The following is a 15,134-nucleotide window of genomic DNA, read 5'->3' on the forward strand; positions in this document are numbered from 1 at the left end:
CACCTCTATGATGATTTCTTGCACACACAAGTTAACGGAGCTCAGTACCTGGCCGTCACCAATGTTGATACAACCAACCTGAATAGAAGTTTCATCAGTTATTCAGGGAGACAAATAACTGCGGCAATTAGAAATGTTTCATGAATGGAGTGAGTCACACTATTGTGTGCAGATGCGATGTACAACCCAACATGGACAGTGTTGTCACTGAGCTTCACTGAAAACATCCTTACCACAGAACGCAGAACTCGAAGCACCAGACAAACGAAACCTGAATTTCAACGAGACGTTTCTCCAGCTGCAGTCAAATGCTCTCTCACTGTGCTCTGCTCCCAGCTCTTTAGATCGTTGCAGTCAACACAAGAAACACCAGGTTCAATGTGCAGTTTCACAACACCATGCGATCAGTGCCATATATGGAAGTGTACAGAATATCGCACCAATATAATAAATATTCACCTCGCAGGCATTAGGCAAGTGTGGACAGGAGGAGACAGTGTGTGAAGCGACTGTAACTTGTATGAAGTCAATAAACTCGTTTGCAGGTTGCGGAACAGAAGCGGTTCTTAATGAATGGAAACGTGTGTAAATTGCAGAATTCACATCCTGGCCATGAAATAAGAGGCTGTGAAAGTTCAAAGTGTGAATCCTCTAGGAATTAAAAGTGGAAAATGCTAAAGAAGTCTCTTTTCATCCATCAGATGCAAGCAGAAAGTTCTGGTGACAGGGTTGTGGCCGTCTTTCTCAATCATTATTTTAAACCTTATTATGTTATGATCGCTATTACCTAGATGTTTCCCTACCCTGACATTTCTTAACTCCTCCGTTTCACTTCCCATTACGAGATCCAGCAGTGATTCATCTCTTGTCTGCCTGTCTTTGTTTTATCATTTCATCACTCCAGCCTGCTCTCCCTGCCTCACTCTCCCACTCAATCACTCACTCATTCACTTCTTCAATCACACACTCACTCATTCACTCACACACTCACTCACAAACTCACTCATTCACTCACTTACTCAGTCGTTCATTCGCTCATTCACTAACTCACTCACTCATTCACTCATGCACTCACTCGTTTACTCGCACACTCAATCAATCACACTTTCACTGAATCCCTCACTCGCTCATTCACTCATGCACTCATTCACGCACTCACCCGTTCACTCATACACTCACTCACTCAGTCACTCTCACTCACTCAGTCTCACTCACTCACTCAGTCTCACTCACTCACTCACTCAGGCACTCACTCACTCACTTACTTACTCTCACTCACTCACTCACTCACTCACACAATCGTTCCACCCGAAGAGATTGAGAAAGACATAATTAAGACAAGGACCAAAGTGATAAATTGGATCAAAGCTCCTTTTGAGGGGATCAGAATGGAACTACGTCAGATAAACTGGAAAATATTTTGACAGACAAAGAGATCGAACAGCAGAGGTAAATGTTTGAAACGGAGATCAGGAGAAATATATTCCTCAAAAAAACATGAACAAACTCGTCAATAATGAAACACCATTTGGTTGCCCATCCCAATATGTACACAATACATAAAATAATAAAATTACATAATATTATAAAAAGGTTATAGGGGCGTTCGAGAAGATGCAAAAAAAAAAAAGATTTACCAGTATGATATCAGAACTGAGAGGATGTAACTATCAGGAAAGATTGAACAGGCTGGGGCTCTTTTCTCTAGAAAAGAGAAGGCTGTGGGGTGACCTGATAGCGGTCTTTAAGATTATAAAATTGTTAGACATGGAGAAAATGTTTCCACTTGTGGGGGAGTACAAAACCATAGATCATAAATATAAGATGGTCATTAACAAATCCAACAGGGAATCCAGGAGAAACTTCTTTACCCAGAGAGGTGATGAAAAGGTGGAATTCGCAACCACAAGGAATAGCTCAGGCCAGAAGCTTAAATGCATTTAAGGGGAAGCTCGATAAAATAACGAAGGATAAAGGAATGGAAGGGTTTGCTGATAGGCTTTGATGTAGCATGCAGGAGGTTCACGTGGAGCATCAATGCCGGCATAGACCAATTGGGCCAAATGGCCTATTTCGCTGCTGCAGACTCAATGTAATTCAACATAAAGAAGATTCCTGCAGCTGCCGGGAAGGCAGACTGAGGGTCTGACTCACAACAGGATGAACTTTAAAAAAAATGGGGGCGGTTGTATTTGAACCATAGCCCTCTTAATCTGCATTCAAATGCTCTACTACTGAACTACACCCCCAGATCTCCGAAAGTCTTTTGCACACACAAGGTAACGGAGCTCAGTACCTTTCCGTCACCAATGTTGATGCAACCAACCGGAACAGACGCGTCATCAGTTATTCTGGGAGACAAACAACCACGGCAATCAGAAATGTTTCATGAATGGAGTGATTCACACTATTGCGCACAGATGCGATGCACAACCGCACATGGAAAGTCTTGTCACTGAGCTTCAGTGAACACAACCTTACCACAGAACGCGGAACTAGAAGCACCAGATAAACGACACCTGAATTGCATCCAAATGTTTCTCCAACTGCAGTCAAATCTCTTTCACTGTGCTCTGACCCCAGCTCTTTCGATCGTTGACGTCGACACAAGCAACACCAGGTTCAATGTGCAGTTTCACAAGATCATGCTATCAGTGCCATATATGGACGTGTACAGCATATCGCATTAATGTAATAAGAACATAAGATAAGAACATAAGAAATAGGAGCAGGAGTAGGCCATACGGCCCCTTGAGCCCGCTCTGCCATTCAATCAGATCATGGCTGATCTTCGACCTCAACTCCACTTTCGCTTTCTATCCCCAAATCCCTTGATTCCCCGAGAGTCCAAAAATCTCTCCATCTCAGCCTTGAATATAATCAGCGACTGAGCATCCACAGCCTCTGTGGTAGAGAATTCCAAAGATTCACAATCCTTTGAGCGAAGAAATTCCTCCTCATCTCAGTCTTAAATGGGCGACCCCTTATCCTCAGACTATGCCCTCTACTTCTTGACTCTCCAGAAACATCCTCTCAGTAACTACACTGTTAAGTCCCCCAATAATCTTGTTTGTTTCAATGAGATCACCCCTCAGTCTTCTAAACTCCAGAGAGTATCGGCCAATTCTACTCAATCTCTCCTCATAGGACAACCCTCTCATCCCAGGAATTAATCTAGTGAACCTTCGTTGCACCGCCTCTAAGGCAAGTATATCCTTCCTTAGATAAGGAGACCAATACTGTACACAGTACTCCAGGTGAGGTCTCACTAAACCCTATACTATTGCAGCAAGACTTCCTTACTTTTTTACTCCAACCCACTTGCAATAAAGGCCAACATGCCACTTGCTTTCCTAGTTGCCTAATAAATAAGCATCCAGCAGAGATTCGGCAAGTGCCGAGAGGAGGAGCTCGTGTGCAAAGCAATGGTAACACATGTTAAGTCAATACATTCAGTTGCAGGTTTCGGAACAGAAATGGGTCTGAACTAAAGTCACCAAACAATGTGCGCAGTGGGGAAAGTAATAAATCAACTTCACCACAAGAGGCGAAAATGACCCAATAGTAAGGTGTTTTGATGGATTTGAACCAAGCACTCTTACTGATTTATGGTCAAGTGTTCTATTGCTGAACTAAACCCACACAGGATAATATGCAATGTTACACCCTGGTTCAAAAAAGGGTGTGTGGATAAACCCGGCACCTACAGGCCAGTGAGCTCAACTGCAGTGGTGAGGAGATTTTATAATGAATCATCCAGGACAGAATTAATAGTCACTTGGACAAATGTGGATTAGTAAAGGAAAGCCAGCACGGATTTGTTGAAGGAAAATCGTGTTCAACTAACTCGGAATATAATCATAGAAATGTTACATCACGGAAGGGGGACATTCAACCCATCAAGTCCGTGCCAGCTCCATGCAAGAGGAATCCAGCTGGTCCCACTCCCCCGCCCAATCCCTGTAGCTCTGCACATTTTTTCGTTTCAAGTGCTGATCCAATTCCCTTTTGAAGGCCATGATTGAATCTGCCTCCATCAGCCCCTAGTGCAGTGCATTCCAGATCCTAACCACTCGCTGTGTAAAAAAGTGTCCTCATGTATTATGTACCGACGAGGATCCACAAACAAGTGTTCTTTTATTATTGGCCCGATTGTTCTTCTGTTTAGAGGAATATATTTCTACTGAACTCTATTGGTCTCCGTTTTAAATATTTACCTCTCCTGTTCTATCTCTTTGTCCGTCAATATTTATTGCAGTTTATCTTCCCTAGTTCCATTCTTATACGCTCAAAATGAGCTTTGTTCTAATATATCACTTTGGTCCTTGCCTTACTTCTGTCTTTCTCAATCTTTTACGGTGGAGGAATTGAGGGAGGGAGTGACTGTGTGAGGATGTGAATGAGTGAGTTACTTAGTGAATGAGTCTGTAAGTGAGAGAGTGTGAATGTGAGTGAGTCTGTAAATGAGTGAGCGAGTGATTGAGTGAGTGTGAGATTGGGGCTGGGACGGCTGGCAGGATCAACGAAATCACAAAATGGAGACAGGCAGACAAGAGAGGTGTCGTTTCTGGATCTAGTCATGGCAAATAAAACGGATGAGAAAAGAAAAGTAATCGTAGGGGAACATGTCGGCACTAGCGATCATAACATAATAGGGATTAAAAGAATGATGGTGGAAGAGGGCCAGAAGTCTGTCATCAGCACTTGCTGCCTTCATTTTACGGTCAAAGATAGCCTTTCAGCATTTTCCACTTTTATTTCATGGACAATTCACACTTTGAACACTCACAGCTTCTTATTTCATGGCCAGGATATGAATTCTGCAATTTACACGCTTTTCCATTCATTAAGACACACATCTGTTCCGTAACCTGTAACTGAATATATTGACTTGACACGTGTTACAGTCACTTCACACACTATCTCCTCCTGTTGACACTTGCCTAATGCCTGCTGGATGCGTATTTATTACATTGATGCGATATTCTGTACAGTTACATATATGGCACTGTGAAACGGCCCATTGAACCTAGTGTTTCTTGTGTTGACTGCAACGATCTAAAGAGCTTGGGACAGAGAACAGTGAGAGAGCATTTAACCGCAGCTGGAGAAAACTCTGGTTCAAATTCAGGTGTCGTTTGTCTGGTGCTTCTATTTCCACGTTCTGTGGTCAGGATGTGTTCATTGAAGCTTAGTGACAAGGCTTTCCATGTCTGGTTGTGCATCGCATCTGTACACAATAGTGTGACTCTTTTCATTCATGAAACATTTTTGATTGTTGTAGTTATTTGTCTCCCAGAATAAATGATGGCGTTTCATTTCAGCATGGCGATATCAATATTGATGATGACCAGGTACTGAGCTCCATTACCTTGTGTGTGCAAAAAAACCGCCTAGGTGTGTGGGTTTAGCTCGGTAGTATAGCATTTGATTGGCGATCAAGCGGTCTTTTATTCAACTTCAGGCGCCCCCTCTATCTTTAAAATGTTTTCTCCAGAGAGTCATACAGTAAGTCTGTTCCTGCAGTTGCAGGTTTGTTATTTACGTTGAGTTGCATTGAGTCTACAGCAGGCCATTTGGCTCAAGTGTTCTATGTCAGCATCCAGACTCGTTCATCTAAAACTCCCCATCCAGCTTCCATTCCTTTCTCCTTCGTGTGCTAAGTTAGTTTCCCCTTAAATGCTTCGAAGTTATTTAACTCAACTATTCGATTTGATAGCCTTTTCAACATTCTTACAACCCTTTGGGTAAGGAAGTTTCTTCTGAATTCCTTTGTGGATTTATTAGATTATCTGATATTGATAACCTCCAGCAATGGACTCCCCACAAGTGGAAACATTTTCTCTACGTTTACCCTATCTTATGTATCCCCTAGTGGTCCTAATAATCTGGCAAGTATACTTTTGTTATTGATGTGTCTGTCGAATAATTTTCTATTTCATTTTATATTCCTTAAGAATTAATTTCCTTGTTTCTCATCGCTTTCTGAATTGTTTTTTGACATCCATCCAAACCTCTTCCTGTTCCCTTTTGCCCCAAACCTCTTTCTATTCCCTTTTGCCTGACCAATCCCCCAGAGTCTGACCCCGCCCTCGGCGTCTGACTCCAAACCCAGAGACTGGACTTCTACCCCAGAGTCGGACCCCGCTCCTCGCGTCTGACGCCTGCCCCAGAGTCTAACCCCTCCATAGAGTGTGACTCCACCTACAGAGTCTAACTCCTCCACCAGAGCCTGATAACTCATTCAGAGCCTGAGTCCTCCTCCAGACACTGACTCCTCCCCCAGAGCCTGAATCCTCCCCCACAGTCTGACTCCTCCCAATGACTCAGTTTGCTTGACTTTGATCAGTCACTGTGCAGACGTAGAATTATAGAATCAATGATTGGTTACAGCACAGAAGGAAGCCATTTGGCCCATCGAGCCCGTGCCGGCTCTTTGTAAGGGCAATGCAGTTCGTCCCATTCCCCCGCTCTTTCCCCGTAGCCCTGCAATTTTAATCCCTTCAAGTGTTTATCCAATTACCTTTCTGAAAGCTGCAATTGAATGTGCCTCCACTGTCCGAATTAGGCAGCGCATTCCAGATCATAAACACTTTCCTTAAAATAAATAATGGCTTTAATAAGGTGGACTGGGGTGGAGGAAATGTTTCCATCATGTGGGGAAGACCAGAACGAGAGGTCATCGCTATAAGATGGTCACCAGTGTGGTGAGAATGTGGAACTCGCCACCAGGAGGAGAAGTCGGAGCAAACAGGACAGATGGGTGAAAGGGAAGATGGATGAGCACAGGATGGGGGACAGTGACGGAAGGGGAGTGTGATTGGGTGAGATGAAGTGTGGAGGGAGGATGCTCGTGTGGAGCATCAACAGCGGCATTGACCAAAGGAGATGAGTGGCCTGCTTCCCTGCTGTAGACTCGATAAAAACATCAATTCTGTTGTTGTAGGGAAGGACGGACTGAGTGTCTGATTCCCGAGATAAGAATTTAAAAGGAGGAAACTGGATTTGAACCAGAGACCTCTTTATCTGCCGTTAAATGCTCGGTGATGATTTCGTGCACACACAAGGTAACGGAGCTCAGTATCTGGCAGTCACCATTGTTGATATAACCAACCTGAACAGAAGCTTCATAAGTTATTCTGGGAGACAAATAACTATGACAATCAGAATGTTTCCTGAATGCAGTGAGTCACACTATTGTGTATAGGTGCGATGCACAACCCAAGATGGAAAGCCTTGTGACTAAGCTTCAGTGAACACATCCTCACCACAGAACGCGGAACAAGAAGCACCAGCCAAACGAAACCTGAATTTCAACCAGAGGTTTCTCCAGCTGCAGTCAAATGCAATCTCACTGTGCTCTGCCCCAGCGGCCAACACAAGAAACAGCAGGTTCAATGTGCAGTTTCACAATATCATGCTCTGTCTGCCATATATGGAAGTGTACTGAATATCGCATCAATGTAATAAATAATCGTCCAGCAGGTATTAGGCAAGTGTGGACAGGATGAGACAGTGTGTGAAGTGACTGTAAGTTGTTTTAAGTCAATACATTCGATTGCAGGTTGCGGAACAGAAGTGGGCCTTAATGAATGGAAAAGTGTGTAACATGCAGACTTCACAACCTGGCCATGAAATAGGAGGCTGTGAGTGTCCAAAGTGTGAATCCTCCAGGAAAAGAAAGTGGAAAATTCTGAAAAGTCTCATTTTTTCCGTCAGATGGAGGCAAAAATTGGTGGCGACAGGCTTGTGGCCGTCTTTCTCAATCATTATTCGAAACTTCGTTATGTTATGATCACTATTGCCTAGATGTTCCCCGAAACTGACATTTCTTATCTCCTCCGTTTCAGTTCCCATTACTAGATGCAGCAGTGATTCCTCTCTTGTCTGCCTGACTCTGTTTTATCATTTCATCGCTTCAGCCTGCTCTCCCTGCCTCCCTCTCGCATTCAATCACTCAAACACTCACTCATTCACACACTAACTCATTCACTCACTCACTCCCACAATCCCTCCACCCGAAGAGATTGAGAAAGTTATTAGTAAGACAAAATAATAGATTGGAACAAAGCTAATTTTCAGAGGATGAGATTGGAACTACGTTAGATAAACTGTAAAACATTTTGACAGACAAAGAGATAGAACAGCAGAGGCAAATATTCAAAACGGAGATCAATAGAGTTTAGCAGAAATATATTCCTCAAAAAACAAACTAGTCAATATTGAAACACCATTTGGTTGCCCATCCCCATCTGTAGACAATACATAAAATAATAAAATTACACAATATTATAAAAAGGATATCGAGGTATTGGAGAAGGTGCGTAAAAGATTTACTGGGATGATACCAGAACTGAGATGAGACATCTATCAGGAAAGATTGAACAGGCTGCGGCTCCTTTCTCTAGAAAAGAGAAGGCTTAGGGGTGACCTGATCGAGGTCTTTAAGATTATAAACATTTTAGACGCAGAGAAAATGTTTCCACTTGTTGGGGAGTCCAAAAGCATAGGTCATCAATATAAGATCGTCACTGATAAATCCAATAGGGAATTCAGGAGAAACTTATTTTCCCAGCGAGCGGTGAGAATGTGGAACTCGCTACCACAAGGAATAGTTGAGGGGAATATTGTAGATGCATTTTAGTGGAAGCTGGATTATCATATGGGGGAGAAATGAATCGAAGGTTATGATGATAGGGTCAGATGAAGTAGGGAGGGAGGAGGCTATTGTGGAGCATCAATGTCAGCATAGACCAGTTGGGCCGAGTGGCCTGTTTCTCTGCTGTCGACTCAATTTTGCTCAACATAAACAACAAACCTGCAGCTGCAGGGAAGGTAGACCGACGGAATGACTCCCAACAGGATGCAGTTAAAAAAGGGAGAGCGGATATCTGGATTTGCACCAACGACATCATGCTTTGCAGTTAAATGCTCGACCACTGAGCTACACCCCCACATCTGTGATGATTTCTTGCTCACAAAACGTAACGGAGCTCAGTACCTGGCAGTCAGCAATGTTAATATAACCAACCTGAAAAGAAGCTTCATCAGTTTGTAAGTGCAAATCATCACAGATGTCAAGGTGTGGCTCAGTGTTAGAGCATATAACTGCAGATTACAAGATTTTCGGTTCAAATCCAAACGCCTCCTTGCACGTTTTACTTCTTACCTTGGGAATCGTGCACTCAATCTGCCTTCACTGCAGCAGTAAAATAGTTGTTTACATCGAGTCGACAGCAGGGAAACAGGCCCACTCGTTTGGTTTCTGCCATCGTTGATGCTCCACACAAGCATCCTCCCACCCGACTTCATCTCACGCGATCTCCCTCCCCTCCCGTTCTTTTCTCCCTCGTCTGCTGCTCCGGCGAAGAAACATAGAAAATAGGAGCATATTCGGCCCTTCGAGCCTGCTCTGCCATTCAATATGACCATGGCTGATCCTCTATCTCAATACCATATTCCCGCTCTCTCCACATACCCCTTGATGCCTTCAGTGTCTTGAAATCGATCTCTCTCATTCTTCAATATATTCAGTGATTTGGCCTCCACAGCCTTCTGTGGTAGAGAATTCCACAGGTTTACCACCGTCTGAGTGAAGAAATTTCTCCTCATCTCAGTCCTAAATGTCCTACCCCGGACCTGTGACCCCTTGTTCTGGACCCCTCGGCCAGCGGAAACATCCTCCCAGTATCCAATCCGTCTCGTCCTGTCAGAATTTTTTTGTTTCAATGAGATCAGCTCTCATTCTTCTAAATTCGAGTGAATACAGGCCGAGTCAACCCAATCTCTCCTCTTCAGGGTCAGGCCCTGAGGGCGGAGTCAGATACAGGGGCGGGTTCACTTTCTGGGGGAAGAGTCAGATTATCGGGTCGGGGTGCGTGTCTGGCTCTGAGGCAGGATTAAAGCTCTGGGGAAGAGTCAGGCTCTGGGGGAACAGTCAGACTCGGGGGAGGGGACCGACTCTGAGGGAGGAGTAAGGCTCTGGGGAGGAGTTAGACTCTGAGGGAGGAGTAAGGCTCTGAGGGAGGACTCAGACGCTGTGGAGGTGTCCGGCTCTTTGGGCGGAGTCAGTCATTGGGGGAGGAGTCAGTCATTGGGGAAGGAGTCAGTCATTGGGGGAGTCGTCAGTCATTGGGGGAGGAGTCAGGCTCTGGGACAGTGGTCAGACTCGGTGTCGGGTCAGACTCTGGGGGAGGTGACAGATTCTGGGGCAAGGTTCAGACTCTGGGGGAGGAGTCCGACTCTGGAGGTAGGGTCAGACTCTGGGGGAAGGGTCAGACTCTGGGGCAGAGGTCAAAGGCTGGGGGAGGGGATCCGACACTGAGTGCCGTGTCAGATTCTGAGGGCGGAGGCAGACTCGAAGGGAAGAGTTAGATTCTGAGGGACGGGTCAGGCTCTGGAGGTGGAGTCATATTCTTGCCTATCAGAATAACTCATGAAGGTTCTTTTCAGAATGGTGCGATCAATGTTGATGATGGCCAGGTGCGAGACTCCATTGACTTGTGTGTGCTAACGCTTCATGCAGATGTGGGGGTGTAGCTCAGCGGTAGAGCATTTGCCTGTAGATCAAGAGGTCTTTGGTTCAAATCCAAGCGCCCCCTCTATCTTTTAATTGTTCCCTGTCGGAAGTCATGCAGTCAGTCTGTTCCTGCAGCTGCAGGATTGTTATTTACATTGAGTCCACAGTCGGCCATTTTGCCCACTTGTTCGATGCCAGCGTCCATTCTCCACACAGGTCCTCTTCCTCCCTCGTTCATCTCACCCTTCCATTCCCGTCCCCTCTCCACTTTGAGGGAGTGCCAGAGAGAGATTAATCACCTTCTTAAATATTTCCCACTCCTGTTCTATCTCTTTGTCAATTTTTTTCAACTTCCCCAGTTCTATTCTAATCCGTTCAAAATTAGTTTGTTTCAAATCAATTACTTTGTTATTTGTCTTACTTAAGTATTTCTAAATATTTTACTGAGGAGGGATTGAGGGAGGGAGGGAGGGAGTGAGTGAGTGAGGGAGGGAGGAAGTGAGCGAGGGAGGGAGGGAGTGAGTGAGTTCGTGAGCGTTTGAGTGAATGAATGAGTGAAAGCGAGAGGGTGACGGATCGAGCAGGCAGGAACGATGTAATGATAAAAGGGAGACAGGTGGGCAAGAGAGGAATCACTGCTTGATCCAATAATGGAAAATGAAACGGTGCAGGTAAGAGAAGTAAGTGTAGGAGAATAGCCAGGCACTCGCGGCAAGATTTAAAATAATGATTGAGAAACACGGCCACAAGCTTGTGGCCAGCAATTTCGATTCGAATCCGGAGGGTCAAACAGAGGCTTTTGAGCATTGTCCACTTTGGACATTCACGGTCTCTTATTTCATGGTTAGGATGTGAATTCTGCAATTTAGACACTTTTCCATTTGATAAACCAACTTCTCTTCCGTAACCTGTAACTGAATATTTTGACTTAACACATGTTACAGTCGCTTCACACACTATCTCCTCCTGTCCACACTTGCCTAATACCTGCTGGAAGCTTATTTATTAAACTGATGCGATATTCTGTACACTTACATATATGGCACTGAGATCATGATCTTGTGAAACTGCACATTGAACCTGTTGTTTCTTGTGTTGACTGTAACGATCTACAGAGCTAGGGGCAGAGCACAGTGAGAGAGCACTTGACAGAGCACTGGAGAAACATCTGGTTGAAATTCAGGTGTCCTTTGTCTGGTGCTTCCAGACAAACGTTCTGTGGTAAGGATGTGTTCACTGAAGTCTGAGGTAGAGAGTGAGTGTCTGAGTGAGGGAGGGAGGGAGGGAGTGAGGGAAGGAGGGAATGAGGGATGGATAGAGTGAGTGACTTAGCGTGTTCGTGAGTGTGCGAGTGACTGAATGAGTGAGAGCGAGAGGGAGGTATGGAGAGCAGGCAGGAGTGATAAAACTACAAATGAGAGACAGGCAGACAAGAGAGGAATCACTGCTGGATCTAGTAACGGGGAATGAAACGGAGGAGATAGAAGTAAGTGTCGGCGAATATCGAGGCACTAGTGATAAGGTTTAAAATAATAATTGAGAAAGACGGCCACAAGCCTATTGCCAGCACTCTCTGCGAGCATCCGCGGGCCAAGTGGAGGCTTTCAGCATTTTCCACATTTATTTCCTGGCGACGTCACACTTTCGACACTCACAGCTTCTTATTTCATGGCCAGGATGCAATTTACACACTTTCCCTTTCGTTAAGTCCCACTTCTGTTCCGTAACCTGTAAATGAATCTATTGACTTAACAAATATTACAGTACTTCACACACTATCTCCTCCTGTCCGCTCTTGCCAAATGCCTGCTGGATGTTTATTTATTACATTGATTCGATATTCTGCACACTGACATATATGGCACTGAGAGCATGATCTTGTGAAACTGCACATTGAACCAGTTGTTTCTTGTGTTGACTGTAACGATCTACAGAGCTAGGGGCAGAGCACAGTGAGAGAGCACTTGACAGCTGCTGGAGAAATATCTGGTTGAAATTCAGGTGTCGTTTGTCTGGTGCTTCCAGTTCCGCGTTCTGTGGTAAGGATGTGTTCACTGAAGTTTAGTGACAAGGCTTTCCATGTTGGGTTGTGCATCGCATCTGTGCACAATATTGTGACTCACTCCGATCATGAATCATTTCTGATTGCTGTAATTATTTGTGTCCCAGAATAAGTGATGAAGCTTCTTTTCAGATTGGTTCTCACTTCAGTGATGACTGCCAGGTACTGAACTCCGTTGCATTACTTCATCCGTGGACGATATCAGTGGGTGCATTGCTAAATTGCAGTGTTTCATTGTAAATCAAGCGATCGCTGGTTTAAATCCCGATACTCCCTCTTCTTTCTAAATAATTTTGTGATTCATACAGTAAGTCTGAATTCCCTGTAGCAGCAGGATTGTTGTTTACATTGAAGCTTCAGCAGAGAAACAGGTTAGCTATCTCGATTGGTCAATTCCGGTATTTATGCACCACATGAGTCACCTCCTGCCCGATTTCATCTCGTTCTATCAGCCACTCATTCCTTTCACTTTCATCTCTTTATCTAGCTTCCCTTTTAAAGCATCTATGCCATTTGCCTCAATTATTCCTTTTGGTGGCGAGTTCCACATTCTTACCGCCCTTTGGGGAAAGAAGATTCTCCTGAATTCCCTCACAAATGGAAACGTTTTTTCTACGTCAACCCTATCGAACCCTTTCAAAATCTTAAAGACCTCTATCAGGTCACCCCTCAGTCTTCCCTTTTCTAGAGAAAAGAGCTTCAACCTGTTTAGTCCTCCTGAGAAGTATATGCTCCGAGTTCTATTATCATCCTTGTGAATCTTTTTTTCAGCTTTGCCAATTCCTCTTTATTCTTCTTATAATCTGTCGACCAGAATTGTTCACGTTACTCCAAGTGTGGTTTCCTTTTTCACTTCACCTCTGAACTTTCCATTCTCAGCCTGGTTCTCACTTGTATTATCAACCTGACATCTGCCATACGGCCACTTCCTCTGCTTCATTTTATTCTCTATCTCCTTCGTCATCCAGAGAGCTCTGGCTTTAGTTGCCCGACCTTTTCCTCTTGTGGGAATGTACACAGACTGTACCCGAACAATCTCCTCTTCAAAAGCCGCTCTTTGCTCGATTACAGTTTTGATTCCATTTTACCAGGGCCGGATCAGTTCTCAATCCTCTGTAATTGACCCTCTTCCAATTAAGTATTTTTACTCCATATTAATCCTTCTCCTTTTCCATTGTTATTCTAATCCTTGTGATACTCTGTTCGCTGTTCCCTGAATGCTCCCCCAAGGACACTTGCTCCACATTAACTATCTCAATCACTGGAACCAGGTCCATCATTGCCTCCTAACTAATAGGTTACAGTTGCTTCACACACTAGCTCCTCCTGCCACACTTGCCAAATGCCTGCTGGATGCATCTTTATTATATTCTGTATACTTACATATATGACACTGATAGCATGAACTTGGATAACCATGCATTGAACCTGGCACTGCATTTGTTGACTGCAAGTATCTAAAGAGCTGGGGGCAGAGCACAGTGACAGAGGATTTAAAGCAGCTGAAGACCTCTGCTTGAAATTCTGATGTTGTTTGGCTGGTGCTTCGAGTTCCGCATTCTGTGGTGAGGATGAATTCAATGAAGCCGAGAGACAATGCGTTCCAAGTTTGGTTGTGCATCGCATCTGTACACAATAGTGTGACTCACTCCGTTCATGATTCATTTCTGATTGGTGTATTTATTTGTCTCCCAGAATAACTCATGAAGCTTCTCTTCATGTTGGTAACATCAACATTGGTGACTGCCAGCTACTGAGCTCCATTACATTGTTCGTGCAAGAATGGTCAACAGAGGTGGGGGTGTAGCTCAGTGGTAGAGCATTTGACTGCAGATGTAAGAGATGTCTGATTCGAATCCAAGCGCCCCATTGCACATTCTAAGTGCTTCTTCTGGGGACTCAAAAAATCAGTAATCTGTCGCTATCGTTGTTTGTATTGAGTTTGCCGCACAGATCCAGGCCTTTTGACCCAACGGGTCTGTGCCAGCCGTTATGCTTCACACAAGACACCTCCCACCCGACTTCATTTGCCCACATCCGCACACTCTTCCATTCCTTTCGCCCCCGTGTGTTTATCGAGTTTGCCATTTCATGTATCGAAGTTATTTGCCTCAACTGCTCCTTAAGGCAGCGAATTCCACATTCTTGCAACTCTTTGGTAAAGAAGTTTCCCATAAATTCTCTATTGGATTTGTCAGTGACTATCTTATATTGATAACCGATAGTTTTAGAGTCCCCGACGAGTGGAAACATTTTCTCTCCGTCAACCCAATCAAACCCTTTCATTATCCAAAGACCGCCATCATGTCAGCCATCAGTCTGTTAAATCTATCCTGACAGGTATTATCTTTCAGTTCTGGCATCACCATTATTTTCACCTTCGCCAATTCCTCGATATCCTTTTGATAATAGGGAGACCAGAAGTGTTCACAGTGCTCCAAGTGTGGTTTAACCAAGGATCTCGGACGACAGGTACACAAATCACTAAAAGTGGTGACGACATTAAAAAAAACAAGCCAAGCACTGGGGTTCATTTCCAGGGGGATAGAATTG

The 15,134-nt window shown here is 44.4% G+C and overlaps 1 non-coding gene across 1 annotated transcript; it reads left to right on the forward strand.

Moving 5' to 3' along the window:
- The first annotated feature begins 10,529 nt into the window (after window positions 1–10,529).
- Window positions 10,530–10,601, forward strand: trnay-gua (transfer RNA tyrosine (anticodon GUA)). The gene has a single exon. It is a non-coding gene; the product is annotated as a tRNA-Tyr (tRNA).
- The last annotated feature ends 4,533 nt before the right edge of the window (window positions 10,602–15,134 follow it).

The sequence above is a fragment of the Heptranchias perlo genome, chromosome 20, assembly GCF_035084215.1.
Source record: "Heptranchias perlo isolate sHepPer1 chromosome 20, sHepPer1.hap1, whole genome shotgun sequence".
NCBI classification, from domain to species: Eukaryota; Metazoa; Chordata; class Chondrichthyes; order Hexanchiformes; family Hexanchidae; genus Heptranchias; species Heptranchias perlo.